The 15,508-nt window shown below is 37.4% G+C and overlaps 1 non-coding gene and 1 pseudogene across 1 annotated transcript; one reads left to right on the top strand and one right to left on the bottom strand.

The window, feature by feature from the left end:
- Nucleotides 1–2,154: 2,154 nt before the first annotated feature.
- LOC137752406 (zinc finger protein 850-like) overlaps nucleotides 2,155–15,508 on the bottom strand; it is a 55,628-nt pseudogene continuing 42,274 nt past the window's right edge.
- Nucleotides 6,295–6,401, top strand: LOC137753993 (U6 spliceosomal RNA). The gene has a single exon (XR_011071673.1). It is a non-coding gene; the product is annotated as a U6 spliceosomal RNA (small nuclear RNA).

Here is a 15,508-nt window from a genome sequence, read left to right as displayed (position 1 = left end):
TCAATCTTGGGACAGCTGGGAAAACCTGAACATGTGTCATATGTATTTTAGAAGATGTGGTTATAGTATGGTTATGTTGAAAATTACTTTATAGGAAGATAAACCAAATATGACAAACTTTTAGCTATTAAACTAGGTTGGGGGGCAGGGTGGTAAATACATGTCCATTGTACTTTTCTAACTTTCCTGTTTGTTTGAAAGTTTTCATAATGGCAACTTGGAAGGTTTACTAATGGACGGTTTTCTCTTTGTTATCCTTTTGATAATTTCTAATAAACTTTGTGAGAGGAGAGTGTAGATTATAGGATATCTGTTATTGGGAATTTATTAACAGAAAACTGCTTCTACTTAAGCAACTAGCTATATTCTCAATATATATTTACAGCCACTAGTCCCAGAGTACTTATTCCAGCATTAGTTTCCTGATGCAGCTTATCAGGAATGAAATTGTCTCACATGTTCTCTGTATTTTACTGGACTTTATTCAAAATCAGTCACCTGAAGTTGAATAGGAGAATGGGGGTGATTGGAGGCTCTTCTAAGTTCATTACCAGCATGGTATCTTTCTCTAAGAATTCGCTAATGATGATGCTATTAATTATCATCAGAACAACAGTAGTTCATATTTATTTGTCAAATAGTCTTATAAGGGTTTACAGGTATTAATCCTCACAAAAACACAGATAGGTATTGTCTTCACCATTTTACAACTAAGGCACAGAACTAATATATTGGTATATTGCTGAATATCTTGAAGATGATGATAGGCTAGGTATGTGCTGTGACTAAAGGCTTTCTTTCAGTTCCACAACTGATAGATTAAGAGATTCTCCTCTAGTATAAATTTGCTGGCATCCAACAGGAATTGAGTGGTTTTGATCTCAGGGGGCCTCAGCCTGCAGCGGCTTGAAGCATGATCTCAGTTCCCCAGCCAGAGATTGAAGTCAGGCCGTGGCAGTGAGAGCGCTGAATCCTAGCCAATAGACCATGAGGACCAGTGGCCAGTGACAAGGCCCTGGCTTGTCTGCTTTGTAGAAATGAATTTCAACAAAGAGACAGAAAGTAGTGAAACAAAGTGTTTATTCGGGGGAGGGGGGAAAAGTACGTGTGCATAGACACACAGGTGGCCTCAGAGAGAGAGCTGCGCCTTCATGGTAGTTTAAGTCACTTAGGTGGGGCATCTCTTTCAGGTTTCCTCTGGCCAATCATCTTGCTTTGCCAGGTTCTGAGTCCATATTTGGTATAATTCAGGGTCCTCCCCTGAGATGCACGTGCAACTCTTAGCCAAGATGGATCCCAGCCCAGAGGTCTATGGATAGGTTGACATCACCTACTATGGGGTGGCGCCCCCCCCCTTTTTGGCCTCCACAGAGGCCAAATGTGCACATGTAGTCAGGATGGTCTTCTTGACCTCAGAATGGAAATATGTGGTCTCTTTATCTTTTATTTGGGCAGGACTCAGGTCCTCTTCACTTCTGCCATTATCTCTATCTTGGAGTATCTACTCCAGAGGGGACGGACTCCAGCTGCTCAGCCTGGGGCCCATCTGTCTCCTGCCTCAGGTTTGGAAGTATTTTATATATTCATTAGATTAAGATACCTGGCAAGAAATCTTTTATGCCAAATAAGTTGTAAGAATGGCCAAAAAAAAAGGTTTCCTAAACGTTTCCCCTAGTATTAATATTCTATAAAGAGTTGAGTCAAAGAAAAAAGACCTTTGAATTAACACTATAAGGTTATGACTTCTCAGATGTTCATAGAGACATGAATATTGGGTCTTCATACATTTCTTACATTTTTAGAGTCTTTTACCATTATTAGTTCTCTGGTGTCCAGTAAAGTGTGAACAAAATCTAAAAGCATTCCCACATTCCTCACATTCAGGGTTTCTACTTAATGTACATTCACTGATGTTCATTCTATCTAAAGGCCTTCCCACATCATCGTGCACATTCATAGGTTTGGTTTCTCACCATTATGAATTATCTAATGATCTGTAAGGATTAAATGAAGTTCAAAGGCCCTTCCATAAATCTTAAATTCACACAGTTTCTCCTTAGTGTGCATTTTTTGATGTTGATTAAGTGTTGAACTCCAACTATAGGCCTTCCCACATTCCCTGCATTCATAGGGTTTCTCACCAATATGAATTCTTTAATGTTGAGTAAGGTGTGTCCTCTGCCTAAAGGCCTTCCTACATTCTTGACATTCATAGGTTTCTCACTAGTATGAATACTCTGATGACCTTTAAGGTGTGAATGAAGTCTAAAGGTTTTCCCACATTCCTTACATTCATAAGATTTCTCATCTGTATGAATTTTTTTATGTTGACCAAGTTGTGCACGTAATCTAAAGGATTTTTCACATTCCTTACAGTCATAGGGTTTTTCATCAGTATGAATTTTCTGGTGTACTCTAAAGTACCTGGAAGAACTGAAAGTCTTCCCACAGGCCTGACAGTCATAGGGTTTCTCCCCAGAATGAATATTCTGGTGTACTTTAAGGTTTTTGCCAAAGCAAAAGCTTTCCCACATTCTTTACATGTATAGGGTTTCATGCCACTATGAATTTTTAGAGTTGTTGACATATTCTAAATGCCTTCCCACATTCCTTACATTCATAGGGTTTCTCCCCTGAGTGAATATTTTGGTGTACTCCAAGGTCTCTGCCAAAAAACTAAAAGCCTTCCCACATACGAGACCTTTACAGGGTTTCACTCCATTATGAATTTTCAAATGTCAAGTTGGTTGTTCACGAATTCTAAAGGCCTTCGCACATCCCTTACATGCATAAGGCTTCTCAGCAGTATGAATTCTCTCATGTTTGATTAGATCTGAGCCATAATTAAAGGTCTTCCCACATTCTTTACATTCATAAATGTTTACTAGGAATTCTGTGATGTAGGGTAAGAGATGTATCTTTTCTGTGAATAGATATATTTTCATAGATGATTTTCATTTGGCTAAAATATTCTTTTTGAGGTTCTTGTTGTTTCTTAATCTTGACTTTGTTCTGCCAGCTATTTTGGATAATGGAACTCTCAAGGTCAAGCATTTCACTTCTTTATCTTACATTTAGATAAATTTATTTCAAAAATGTTTTCTTCTGGAGATAAAGTCTTTGTATCATACCTGGTCTCCAAACGTGGAAAAATAAAGCAAGAAAACTAACAAATGTTGTTTTCCTGTACTGGGGTGCAGGAGGGGGACACGGGGGGACAGTAGAGAAAAGTGATAAACTGAAAATAATGTACATTAGCAATGAATTTCGATAAAGTTATTATGCAGTTTGAAGAAGGCAAAGGGAGTTTAGAGAATAATGAAAGCATATGCTGTGAGATCTGTAACAATGAAAACAGATTAAGTCATTGATTCTAAAATGTAAGGTTCAATTAGAATCACCTCAGGAGCCTGTTGCAAGTATTAATTTCAGAGACCAACCCAGACCAAGTGAATTAGAATCTATAAGGGTAGGTCTTAGGCACCTATACTTTTAAGCACTCCATCAGATGTATCAGAGGCAGATCAATGTTTGACATTCTCTGTTTTTTGTTTGTTTGTTTGTTTGGGTTTTCTTGGCCACACTCTGTGACTTACGGGATCTCAGTTCCCCTGACCAGGGATTGAACGCAGGCCATGGCAGTGAAGGCCCAGAATCCTAACCACTAGGCCACCAGGGAACTCCCTGACATTCTCTACTTACAGATTTTTTTCCAGTGGTTTCTCACTGCACTTAGAACATTATATGACCAGTTAAAGATGGATAACAAGGCCCTTCTTATAAGAACTCATCTCAACCACTGCCCTTTTAACCTACCTTAAAAATTCCTTGAAGGCACTAAATCTGACACATTATTTCCCATCTTTTGGAACTTCGCATTATGTTGTTTCATCCCCATGAATTCCCCTGACACAGCTCTTTATAGGCCTGACTCCTCATTCTTCAGGCCCCAGATTAAAAGTCATTTCTTCAGAGAGGCTCTATGATCAGAACCTACCAAATTCCACGTTCATTATTCTCTATTCTAATATCTTGTGTTTTGATCTACTTTCACTGTTTTCAATTACATATTCATTAATTTCTCATTTCTTAATTTATTTCCAGGTATTTCTATAGCCCTAAAACACATGATGGGTAGATCTAATTCTACTTTATTTACTATTAAGAAACAAGAGATAGGATACAGTAGTTTTTAAATAATTAATTTTAGAATAACGGAACCACTGAATTTAAGAAAGAAAAATAAGAATAAAGGTAAATAATACAAAGATAAGCCATTGGGAAAGATATTTTGATGCCTATCAAAATACACTTTACCATAATTACACAATAGTTACTGTATATGACTCATTGCCTATAATCTCTCACATCTTCCATATACTTGTCTCACACTTTTCCTACAGTGATCAAATATATGTTTTCCTTCATCACTTTCCTTTCTGATGGGTGGAAATGAATTTGATCCAAACAAGCTCAGTTAAATGCACAAACAGAAAAGGTGACTGCATTCTTCTATCATCTTTACCCTTAAATATACAGGTATCTCACCACAGTTGACCATTCCCCCAGTGGCTACTCTTCTTTGTCCCCCATTTCAATAAGGCAATAGGGTTTAACTTAAGATTCATTTTTAGTATTACACATCTATCCAAAGGTGATTACTAATCTCTCTTGTTCATTGCAGCTTTCTGTCAGGTCCTCCAATCTATTCCTTCATCGTCAAGGCTAACCAGTAGCATACTTCTCAGCAAAGTATCTCAATGATTATTCAGGTATTATAATAGGTAATATATTATAGTAGGTATATCCAAAATTGGATACTGTGCTAAAATCGAAGTGTTGACAAGGCTGTCTTCCTTCTGGAAGCTGTAGGGGAGAATCTATTTCCTTGCCTTTTCTAGCATTTAGTGCCTGCCTTCATTTCCTGGCTCATGGCCCCTTCCTATCTCTTCAAAGCCAGAGCATAGCATCTTCAAATCTCCTTCTATGACTCTCCTGCCTCCCTCTTTCTCTTATTGGAACCCTTTGATTACACTGGGCCCACCAGGGTAATAATCTAGGATAATTTCCCCATCTCAGGGTCCTTAATTTAGTCTTACCTGCAGAGTCTCTTTTGCCATGTAAGTTAACATATTCACAGGTTCTGGGGATTAGAACATAGACATTTTGGGGACATTAGTGTGTCCAGTTGGATTTATCTGAAATGAAGGGATGGTCAATACTAGATAATCTGTTAATATGACTGGTTGTAATATTAGATCTAATGGGGAAATTCACATAATTCTCTCCTTAGAAGCTCAAAAAGCATGTGATAAATTCAAAACCCAATCTTGTTTTTTAAAGTTCTGTAAAATAGGAATTGATATATAGATATATTGCAGCTTAAAAGCCAGGAACTTAAGGAGGAAACACTGGAGGCATTCCTGCTAAATTCAGAAAAAAACAAAGGTACTCACCATCAACCTGCTATTCACTGACACAGAAGGAAATTAGATATGTAAAATTTGGGAAAAAGGGGTAAAAAACTAACATAATTTACAGATATGATTGTATCTCTGGGAAACTCAAGAAAATCAAGTAAAAATCTGCCACAAACAACCAGAGAATTCAGTTTGGTAGTGGGATATAAAATTAATATACTGAAATTACTAGTATTCATATATAAAAATAATAATTAGTTTCATATTGGAATTAGGGAATCTATTTTTTTTTTTTTTTAGGGAATCTTTTTTTTTTTTTTTTTAATTCAATGGAGTTTTTATTTATTTATTTATTTATTTATTTTTGGCTGTGTTGGGTCTTCGTTTCTGTGCGAGGGCTCTCTCTAGCTGTGGCAAGCGGGGGCCACTCCTCATCGCAGTGTGCGGGCCCCTCACCACCGCGACCCCTCGCGGGGCACAGGCTCCAGACGCGCAGGCTCAGCAGCTGTGGCTCACGGGCCCAGTTGCTCCGCGGCATGTGGGATCCTCCCAGACCAGGGCTTGAACCCGCGTCCCCTGCATTAGCAGGCAGATTCTCAACCACTGCGCCACCAGGGAAGCCCAGGGAATCTATTTTTAAAGCAAAAAAACTTAAGGTGAAATTAGCAAAGTTTATGAAGGACACAGTAAACACTCCTAAATGACAAATGCATTTTAACATTGGGAAACATATCCTATTCTTGCATGAGAACATTCAACAGCATAAAAAGACATCGATAATTCTCTTAATTCAGTACAAACTTCATGTGATTCCCCATAAAAAAGCCAGCATTTTTTTTCTCTCAAGAACTAGACATGTTAAATTTAAAGTTCAGTGCTCACTTCAGCAGCACATATACTAAAATTGGAATGATACAGAGAAGATTAGCATGGCCCCTGCACAAGGATGACACACAAATTCGTGAAGCATTCCATATTTTTTTTAAATTTAAAGTTCATATGGAGGGACTTCCCTGGTGGCACAGTGGTTAAGAATCCACCTGCCAATGCAGAGGACACGGGTTCGAGCCCTGGTCTGGGAAGATCCCACATGCCATGGAGCAACTAAGCCCATGTGCTACAACTACTGAGCCTGTGCTCAGAGCCCGTGAGCCACAACTAGTGAGCCCACATGCCACAACTACTGAAACCCGTGTGCCCTAGAGCCCATGCACCACAACTACTGAAGCCCACGCCCTCTAGGGCCCGCATGCCACAACTACTGAGCCCACGTACTGCAATTACTGAAGCCCACGTGCCTAGAGCCCATGCTCCACAACAAGTGAAAACACCACAATGAGAAGCCCGCGCACCGCAATGAAGAGTAGCCCCCACTCACCACAACTAGAGAAGGCCTGTGTGCAGTGATGAAGACCCAATGCAGCCAAAAATAAAATAAAAAATAAAGTTCATTTGGAAAAATAAGGAAAAATAACATGAAAATGTTTGAAAAAGAACAACAGTGGAAGAATAATTATACCAGATGTTGTTTGTGTTATGTTAAAGACTGAATAATGAAAACATTATAGTACTGGTGAATAATTATACAGGCAATATGAATGGAACAGAATAGAAAGTTCAGAAGCATTGCAGATATTTTACAAAGTGTAGTGTATATTAAAGTGAACTTCAATTCAGTAGGACAAAGAGATTTTTACATATATGGTAGAGTGAAACTATTTCACATACACACATAAACAAAAAAAAAATAGTTATTACCTAAGAAAACCACAAGCCAAAACACAAAACAGCACTGCTACAAAAGGTGAAAGTGACTCACCAATGGTGTTCCAAGCTCAACATTTGTCAGAATAAGAAGTAGGAAGGAAGACATAATAAACAACTGGTGTTTATTTGATGGGGGAAGGGTACTAAGCCAAAAGCAGCAAATAGACTGAACCTGCACAGCATGTCTACATGACTACAACTGTTTGCCTTCAGAAGAAAGCAATAGGTGAGGGAACTTGGACATGATTCATAGGCCAGTTCCTGGTAATGCCCTAGAAGGAAAGGGAAGCATCCACATCCACAGCACTAACCAGTAAGGTAACTTGATACCCCACAACACGAAAATATATCTCCTCTTTATCTCTTTCTCTCTTTATTATTATTATTTTTTTTGGCTACATTGGGCCTTCTTTGCTGCACCTGGGCTTTCTCTAGTTGTGGCGAGCGGGGGCTACTCTACATTGCAGTGCACGGGCTTCTCACTGCAGTGGCTTCTCTTGTTGCAGAGCACGGGCTCTAGGCACACGGGCTTCAGTAGTTGCAGCACGCAGACTCAGTAGTTGCAGCACATGGGCCCTAGAGGGCGTGGGCTTCAGTAGTTGCGGGGCATGGGTTCAGTAGTTGTGATGCACAGGCTCTAGGGCGCACGGGCTTCAGGAGTTGTGGCTCGTGGGCTGTAGAGCAGAGGCTCAGGTGTTGTGGTGCACGGGCTTAGTCACTCCACAGCATGTGGGATCTTCTCAGACCAGGGACTGAACCTGTGTCCCCTGCATTGGCAGGCGGATTCTTAACTACTGCACCACCAGGGAAGTCCTCTCCCCCTTATCTCACAAAAACAGGTCAGCTGCAAATCCATTTTTCCACTCAAGCTGACTACAAAGAAATCAAGCTGAATGAATGGAAGACTGGAAGACTGCCTCCAAAAAATGGTTAGAGAAAAAAGAAAACCAGAATTTTAGAATAAGTTTAAATAGCATCCTCAATAGATATAAGGAATTAACAAATCTAGAAAGTGGAATCACTTAGATTATACAAAATTTTAATTTGTACTCATTGAATTAAAAGTTCAGTAGTTGGCTTGAATAGCAATAAGTACATAGTGAAAAAGTAAATCAGGACACAAAAAATAGAGAAACGAGCACCAGAATGCAGCAGAAAGGAATATAGACGTAGAATGTGTATATAAACTTGACATTCAGCAATTTTAAAATTTTTGGACTGATGGGTCACATATCTATTTGAAGATCATATTCACTATGCCCCTTTACTCAGAAAAATGTACACCTCTACATATACTCATGTGCTGTTATGGGCAATAGCAGGGACTTACTTAACCTCCAAAGTTCACAAATGGACCACACCTCCTGAATGACAATAGCCATCTAACAGAATGTCCAGGAGACAAGAACAGAGAGAATTGAGGGGAGGTCATGTTCTTCACAGGAAGATGGAGATTTCGAAAAATAAAGATGGATAAGAATGCTCAGATTAAATTAAAACCATCATGTGGTTAGCAGGAAAATATCTATATCCCCAGTTTTGAGTTGCACATTTCTTCACATTTTAACATCTGTGAAATTGAGTTTAACAAATTACATAGCCTAGTTTAATTAGTACTGATTTTTAAGTGATAAATAAAATAATGGTGGAATTACAACCCATGGCTTCTTAAATTCAATCACATGCATTAAATAAAAATACAAAAAATAAATAATACTGAGAAAGTTCTTAGAAAAAATTCAGAACCTGAATGATTAACATAAAAATTCTGAATGTTTCAAAGAGAGAAAAAACTATGTACTTACAAAAGAATAAGAATCATATTAACATCAGACTTTAATCAGTGACAAATATATCAGTAAAACTGTCTAAATATTTCAATTAAAAGGAAAATAATTTTGTATTTAGAATGCCATACTCTGCAAAACAGAGAAGGAGAGTCTAAGCAGAACAAAGAAATCTCTGTGCTGACAGCAAATGAATATCCAACTTCCAATCAAGAATTATAGACATTTGAAGAAGCAGAAAAACATCAGTTCATAGAAACAGATGCAGAAATGACAGAGACAATAAAAACAGCAAGGGTGTTAAAAACAGTTACTATAAATAAGATCCAATGCACAGGAAAATATGGACATGATAAAGAGAGAAATTTAAGATTAAAAAAAAAACATGCAAGTGGCCTTTCTGGAGGTGAAACTATAACATCTGAAATGATATTATATGAAATTAACAGCAGGTTAGACATTAGAAAAAGTCTAGTGAACTTATGCACATAGCAAAAGAAAGTATCTAGAAAAAAGTTCAGAAGGAAAAAAAACAAAATCTGGGGGGGGAAAAAACCAAAACACAGCAATAATGACCTGTGGGATAATACTAAGGGGTCCAACATATGTATAATTGTAGTTCTAAACTACAAGAAGCAAAACCAGGTACAACTGAAAAAGAAATAAAGAAATCTATAATTACAGTTGGAGATTTCCACACTTCTCTTTCATTGATAGGACAAGTAGACACAAAATAAAAATAAAGACTTGACCAACTGTTTGTATCAATCAACTTTACATTTATAGAGCACTTCATTCAACAACAGCAGAATACATATTCTTTTCAACTGCATATAAAATATTCATCATAATAGACCATATTTGGGGCCATAAAATAAGTCCCTATAAATTTGAAAGGCTTGAAATATATGATGTGACCACAATAGAATTAAGCTAGAAATCAAAAGTAAAGATACTTGGAAAATCTGCAAAATAATTAATATTTAAACAGCATATTTCTAAAGAATCCATAAGTCAAGAAGAAATCATGTGGAAAATGTAAAACTTTTAACCTGGTGATAAAGAAAATATACTGAAATTTGTGAAAGGAAGCTGAATAAAACTACACAGAGGGCTTCCCTGGTGGTGCAGTGGTTGGGAGTCTGCCTGCCAATGCGGGGGACGCGGGTTCGAGCCCTGGCCTGGGAGGATCCCACATGCTGCGGAGCAACTAGGCCCGTGAGCCACAACTACTGAGCCTGCGCATCTGAAGCCTGTGCTCTGGAACAGGAGAGGCCGCGATAGTGAGAGGCCCGCGCACCGCGATGAAGAGTGGCCCCCGCTCGCCGCAACTGGAGAAAGCCCTCGCACAGAAATGAAGACCCAACACAGCCAAAAATTTAAAAAAAAAAAAAAAAAAACTACACAGAGAGGAGGGAAATTTCTAGCTCCAAATTCTTGTATTACAAAAGAAAAAAGTTATCAAAATCAGTGATCTAAGAAACTATTAAAATGTGTAAATTAAACCCAAAGCAAACAAAATAATAAAGAATGGAAATCAATGAAAGAGAAAAAGAAAGATATAGAGAAAATCAATTAAAATTTAATAGGTTCTGTGAAAAGATCAATAAAATTGACAAACTTATACCAAAGGTGATCAAGAGAAAAGAGAGAACACACACGTTATCAATACCAGAAATTAAAATTGTGGACATCAAAATCTCAAATAAACAACCTAACCTTACACCTAAAGGAACTAGAAAAAGAACAAACAAAATGAAAAGTTAGTAGAAGGAAAGAAATCATAAAGATCAGAGCAGAAATAAAATAGACACTAAAAAAAAAAAAAAGAATAGAAAAGATCAATGAAACTAAGAGCTGGTTCTTTGAAAAGATAAGCAAAATTCATAAACCTTTAACCAGACTCATCAAGGAAAAAAGAGAGAGCCCAAATTAATAAAATCAGAAATAAAAAGTTAAAACTGACAACACAAAAATATAAAAAGGATCATAAGAGATTACTACAAACAAATATGCAATAAAATGGACAACCTAGAAAAAAATGGACAAATTCCTAGAAATGAACACTCTCCCAGGACTGAACCAGGAAGAAACAGAAAATATGAACAGACCAATTATCCGTACTGAAATTGAATCAGTTATTTTAAAAAGCTCCCAACAAACAAAAGTCCAGTACCAGACGGCTTCACAGGTAAATTCTAACAAACTTTTAGAGAACAACTAACACCAATCCTTCACAAATTATTCCCAAAAAATTGCAGAGGAAGAAATGCCCCAGACTCCAGGCCCGTCAAGCCCACAGGAGCGTGCACGTGCAGCCAGGTGCAGCCTATTGAGCGAGGACACCAGAGCCTGACCCAGAGCTGCAAAAGCCCAGGAGGAAACTGAGAGCTTCAGACCTACGTGTGTTGAGCACCCTACTTTTGTTCTGGGTAGGAATGCTAATGTCCTCCATGGGTGTGACCTGGAATGAGGTCTGGCGGGGGGGGGGGGGGGGGGGGGGGGACGGGACGGGACGGGATGTGGTGGATTTTGTGTTTTGTCCCTGGGGAAGCCCAAGTGCCTGGAGCCGGGCCTGGCACGTAGCGGGTGTGACGTGTGTTTGTGTGTAGGTGTATGTCCCGAATTGGGGTGGCCCTCTGTGCCTGACCTGATGCTGGTCACCTCGAGCTACTCTGCAGCCGGTTGTGGAAGTGGGTGGAGTCGTGTTGCCGTGTGGTGTTTCCTCTGGTGTGTCTATTTTTGGATTAAGTGTGAGTCGTGTTTGAGCTTGTAAGTGACTGGAGGAGACATTAACAGGAAGTGGTTTGTGAGTGTGATTTTTCTGTGTAGAATTACTTGTATGAGGTAGAGAATGATGTGGTGCCTTAGGATTGTGGTTTTGTTGAGTGGATGAGATAGTAGGTAACTGAATGTGTCTGTTTTTATAGATGTGTTAGTATTTATGTAATGGTTACGGAAGGGATGTGGTTCTCCTGCATATGTTCTATGGTGGCAGACTGCTGAGCGACTCATAAACCATGCCTGACTGTGACTAGCTGGATATCTGATACCTGCTTTTATTTGAGCCTACAGAATTGTGCTGGCAATTAGGTAAGTGAAATAATTATAGGTGTAAGAATTGAAAAGGAGATTTAGACTGTCATAATTTCCAGATATCATTGTATATCCGGAAACTCCATGTCAACTAATAGCAAATATATTGAATTGAGTAAGACTCCACGCATTGCTTGCAAACAAAATATTTTGTTAACTACTACTTTAAACACTTCTGTATGTTTTTTCATGCTCCTAAATGAAGTCTTGGCAGATTCGATAGCTTCTTCAGTCACTGTAAGATGATAAAACTGAGGTCACTCTCAATAAGTATAATCATTTTTGCTAATTAAAATATTCCCTGGAAAAATCATTACTTCAAACTTCATTTAAAGCAAAAACTTTCCACCTCCTGCAACTTGGAATTTCTTCTCTAATACCCCAGTCTGTAATTTGACTACTTTACTTTTATCCCTCTCTGTACGTGGTCTCTGGCTCTTCTGAGATTGAACCAGCGGACAAGAGAAATAAGGAGCAAGAAAAATCTCACTTGATTGGTATTGCAGTAATCTAACTAAGGTTACATCTTGCCTTGGTGGCATTCAAAGCTGACTTTTAAATTTTTCTTTATTTTACAATATTTTAATTATGAAAAATTTCAAACATACAGCCAACTTGAGGGAGTTTTACACTGAACATCTATATACTCACCACCTAGATTCTATCCTTAACATTTTATTATACTAGCTTTGTCATGTATCTATCCATCTCTCTATACAGACAGTAATCCATCTAGTTATTATATGCACTTCAAAGTAAATTGCAGACATCAGTACACTACCTCCCAAATACTTCAGGAAACATATTAATAAGAGTTCAATCTTTGTTTGCCTTTCTGTTTTGATGTACATACAGGAAAAAAATGCAGAAATTTTGAGTGTACTTTCTTGGTTTTGACCAATGTGTATATGTAATCCAAACCCTTATCAAAATATAGAACTTTACAATCACCCGAAGAAGTGCCTTTGTGCCTCATGGTGTCAAAACTCACAACCAACCATCCAGAGGCAAATATTGTTCTTTTTTGGGGGTAGGGGGCTGCAGGTTAACTTTGCCTCTTTCAGAATTTCATATAAATGAAATCTTACAAAATATACTTGTTTGTGTAAGTGTTCTTTCAATGAGAATGTTTTTGAGATTTTGTATATATATTATATATAATATATATTATATATATATATAATATATATATATAATATTGTTGGGTCTATCAGTAATTCATTCCTTTTTATTGCTGAGCAGTGTTTTATTGTATGAATAATGTATGGTTTATCAATTCTTACAGAGATGTACACTTGGGTTGTTTTGGCTAAAAGCTTCTAATAACATTCTTTTCTGTGATTATAGTTTTCATCCTCTTGGGTAAATAGCCAGGAGTGGAATTGTTGAGTCATAGGGTGGGTATATGTTTAGTTTTATAAGAAACTTTCCAGATCTTTCTCCATTTTCAAGCCCTACCAACAATGTCTGAGAGTTCCAGTTGTTCCACAAAATCCAGCTTTAGGAGTTATTAGCCTTTTTCACTTTAACCATTCTGGTGAGCGTGCAGTGGTATCTTAGTGGTTTTAATTTGCATGTCCCTGATAATTAATGATGTTGAGTTCTCTTACATAAGATTTTTGGCTATTTGTGTATTTTTATAAAATGTCCAAAAATTATTGAGTTTTAGAGTTCTCTATGTATCCTGGATACCAGTCCTTTGTCAGATATATGTTTTATGAATATTTTCTCCTACTCTGTTCCTTGCCTGTTTGTTTTTGTAAAGATGTCTTTTGGTGAGAAGTTTTTAATTTTGATGAACTCTTAATTTATCAGCTTTAACTTTTAATGGTTTTTGTCTTCTGTGACCTAAGAAACATTTGCCTTTCCCTAAATCACAAAATCGTATGTTTTCCAATAATCACTCTTTTGTTTTAGCTTTTATGTTTAGGTGTATGACCAAACTCTTATTATTATTATTATTAGGTATGATGGTTAGATAGGATAAATAATCATGTCCTCTGCAAAAAGATAGTTTTACTTCTTTCTAATCTATATGCCTTTTAAAAAACAAATAACCCAATCGAAAAATGAGCAGAAGACCTTAATAGACTTTTCTCCAAAGAAGACATACAGATGACCAGTAGGCACATGAAAAGATGCTCAACATCGCTTATTATTAGAGAAATGCAAATCAAAACCACAATGAGACATCACCCCACACCTGTCAGAATGGCCATCATTAAAAAGTCTACAAATAACAAATGTTGGAGAGGATGTGGAGAAAAGGGAACCCTCGTACACTGTTGGTGGGAATGTAAGTTGGTACAGCCACTATGGAAAACAGTATGAAGGTTCCTCAGAAAACTAAAAATAGAATTACCATATGATCCAGCAATCCCACTCCTGGGAATATACCCGGACAAAACTATAATTCAGAAAGATACATGCACCCCTATGTTCATAGCAGCACGTTCACAATAGCCAAAACATGGAAACAACCTAAATGTCCATTGACAGATGAATGGATAAAGATGTGGTACATATATACAATGGAATACTACTCAGCCATAAAAAAGAACGAAATAATGCCATTTGCAGCAACATGTATGCAACTAGAGATTATCATACTAAGTGAAATAAGTCAGACAGAGAAAGACAAATACCATATGATATCACTTATATGTGGAATCTAAAATATGGCACAAATGAAATTATCTATGAAACAGAAACAGGCTCATAGACATAGAGAAAAGACTTGTGGTTGCCAAGTGGGGAGGGAGAGAGAGGGAGGACTGGGAGTTTGGGGTTAGTAACTCCAAACTATTACATTTAGAATGGATAAATAACAAGGTCCTAATGTATAGTGCAGGGAACTATATTCAATATCCTGTGATAAACCATAATGGAAAAGAATATTTAGAAAAAGAATGCATATATGTGTATAACTGAGTCGCTTTGCTGTACAGCAGAGATTGGGCACAACATTGTAAATCAACTATACTTCAATTTTTTAAAACAGTTAAAAAAAAAGAACATAAGGACACAAATGTGATATGGTGAGACCATCTATTACATATGCACTTGAAGTCCCAGAAAGAGGACTGAGACAATAGGACAGATGTAATATCTGAAAAGAGAGTAGCTGTTAATTTTCCAAAACTGATTTTTTTTAAAAAATCAAGAAGCCCTACAAATCCCAAACAGGAAAAAATCAGCATATATGCCAAAAAACAAAACAAAATCTTAAAAACACTGAGAGCAGAAAGGCTATAATGCTTTCAAAGAAACAAACATAACTGCTAGCTCCTCAACATAATGAAAGTCAGAAGTAAGGTAACAGAAGTGCTAACAAAAAATAACTGCCTTCCTAGAATTCAAAATCCAGTGAAAATCCTTCAGAAATTAAGATGAAACAATGGTATTTTCATATAAAAATATTGAGAGAATTTGTCACCA

This window comes from Eschrichtius robustus, chromosome 19 (genome assembly GCF_028021215.1).
Source record: "Eschrichtius robustus isolate mEscRob2 chromosome 19, mEscRob2.pri, whole genome shotgun sequence".
Lineage (NCBI taxonomy): Eukaryota > Metazoa > Chordata > Mammalia > Artiodactyla > Eschrichtiidae > Eschrichtius > Eschrichtius robustus.
This window is presented reverse-complemented; position numbering and strand designations above follow the sequence as displayed.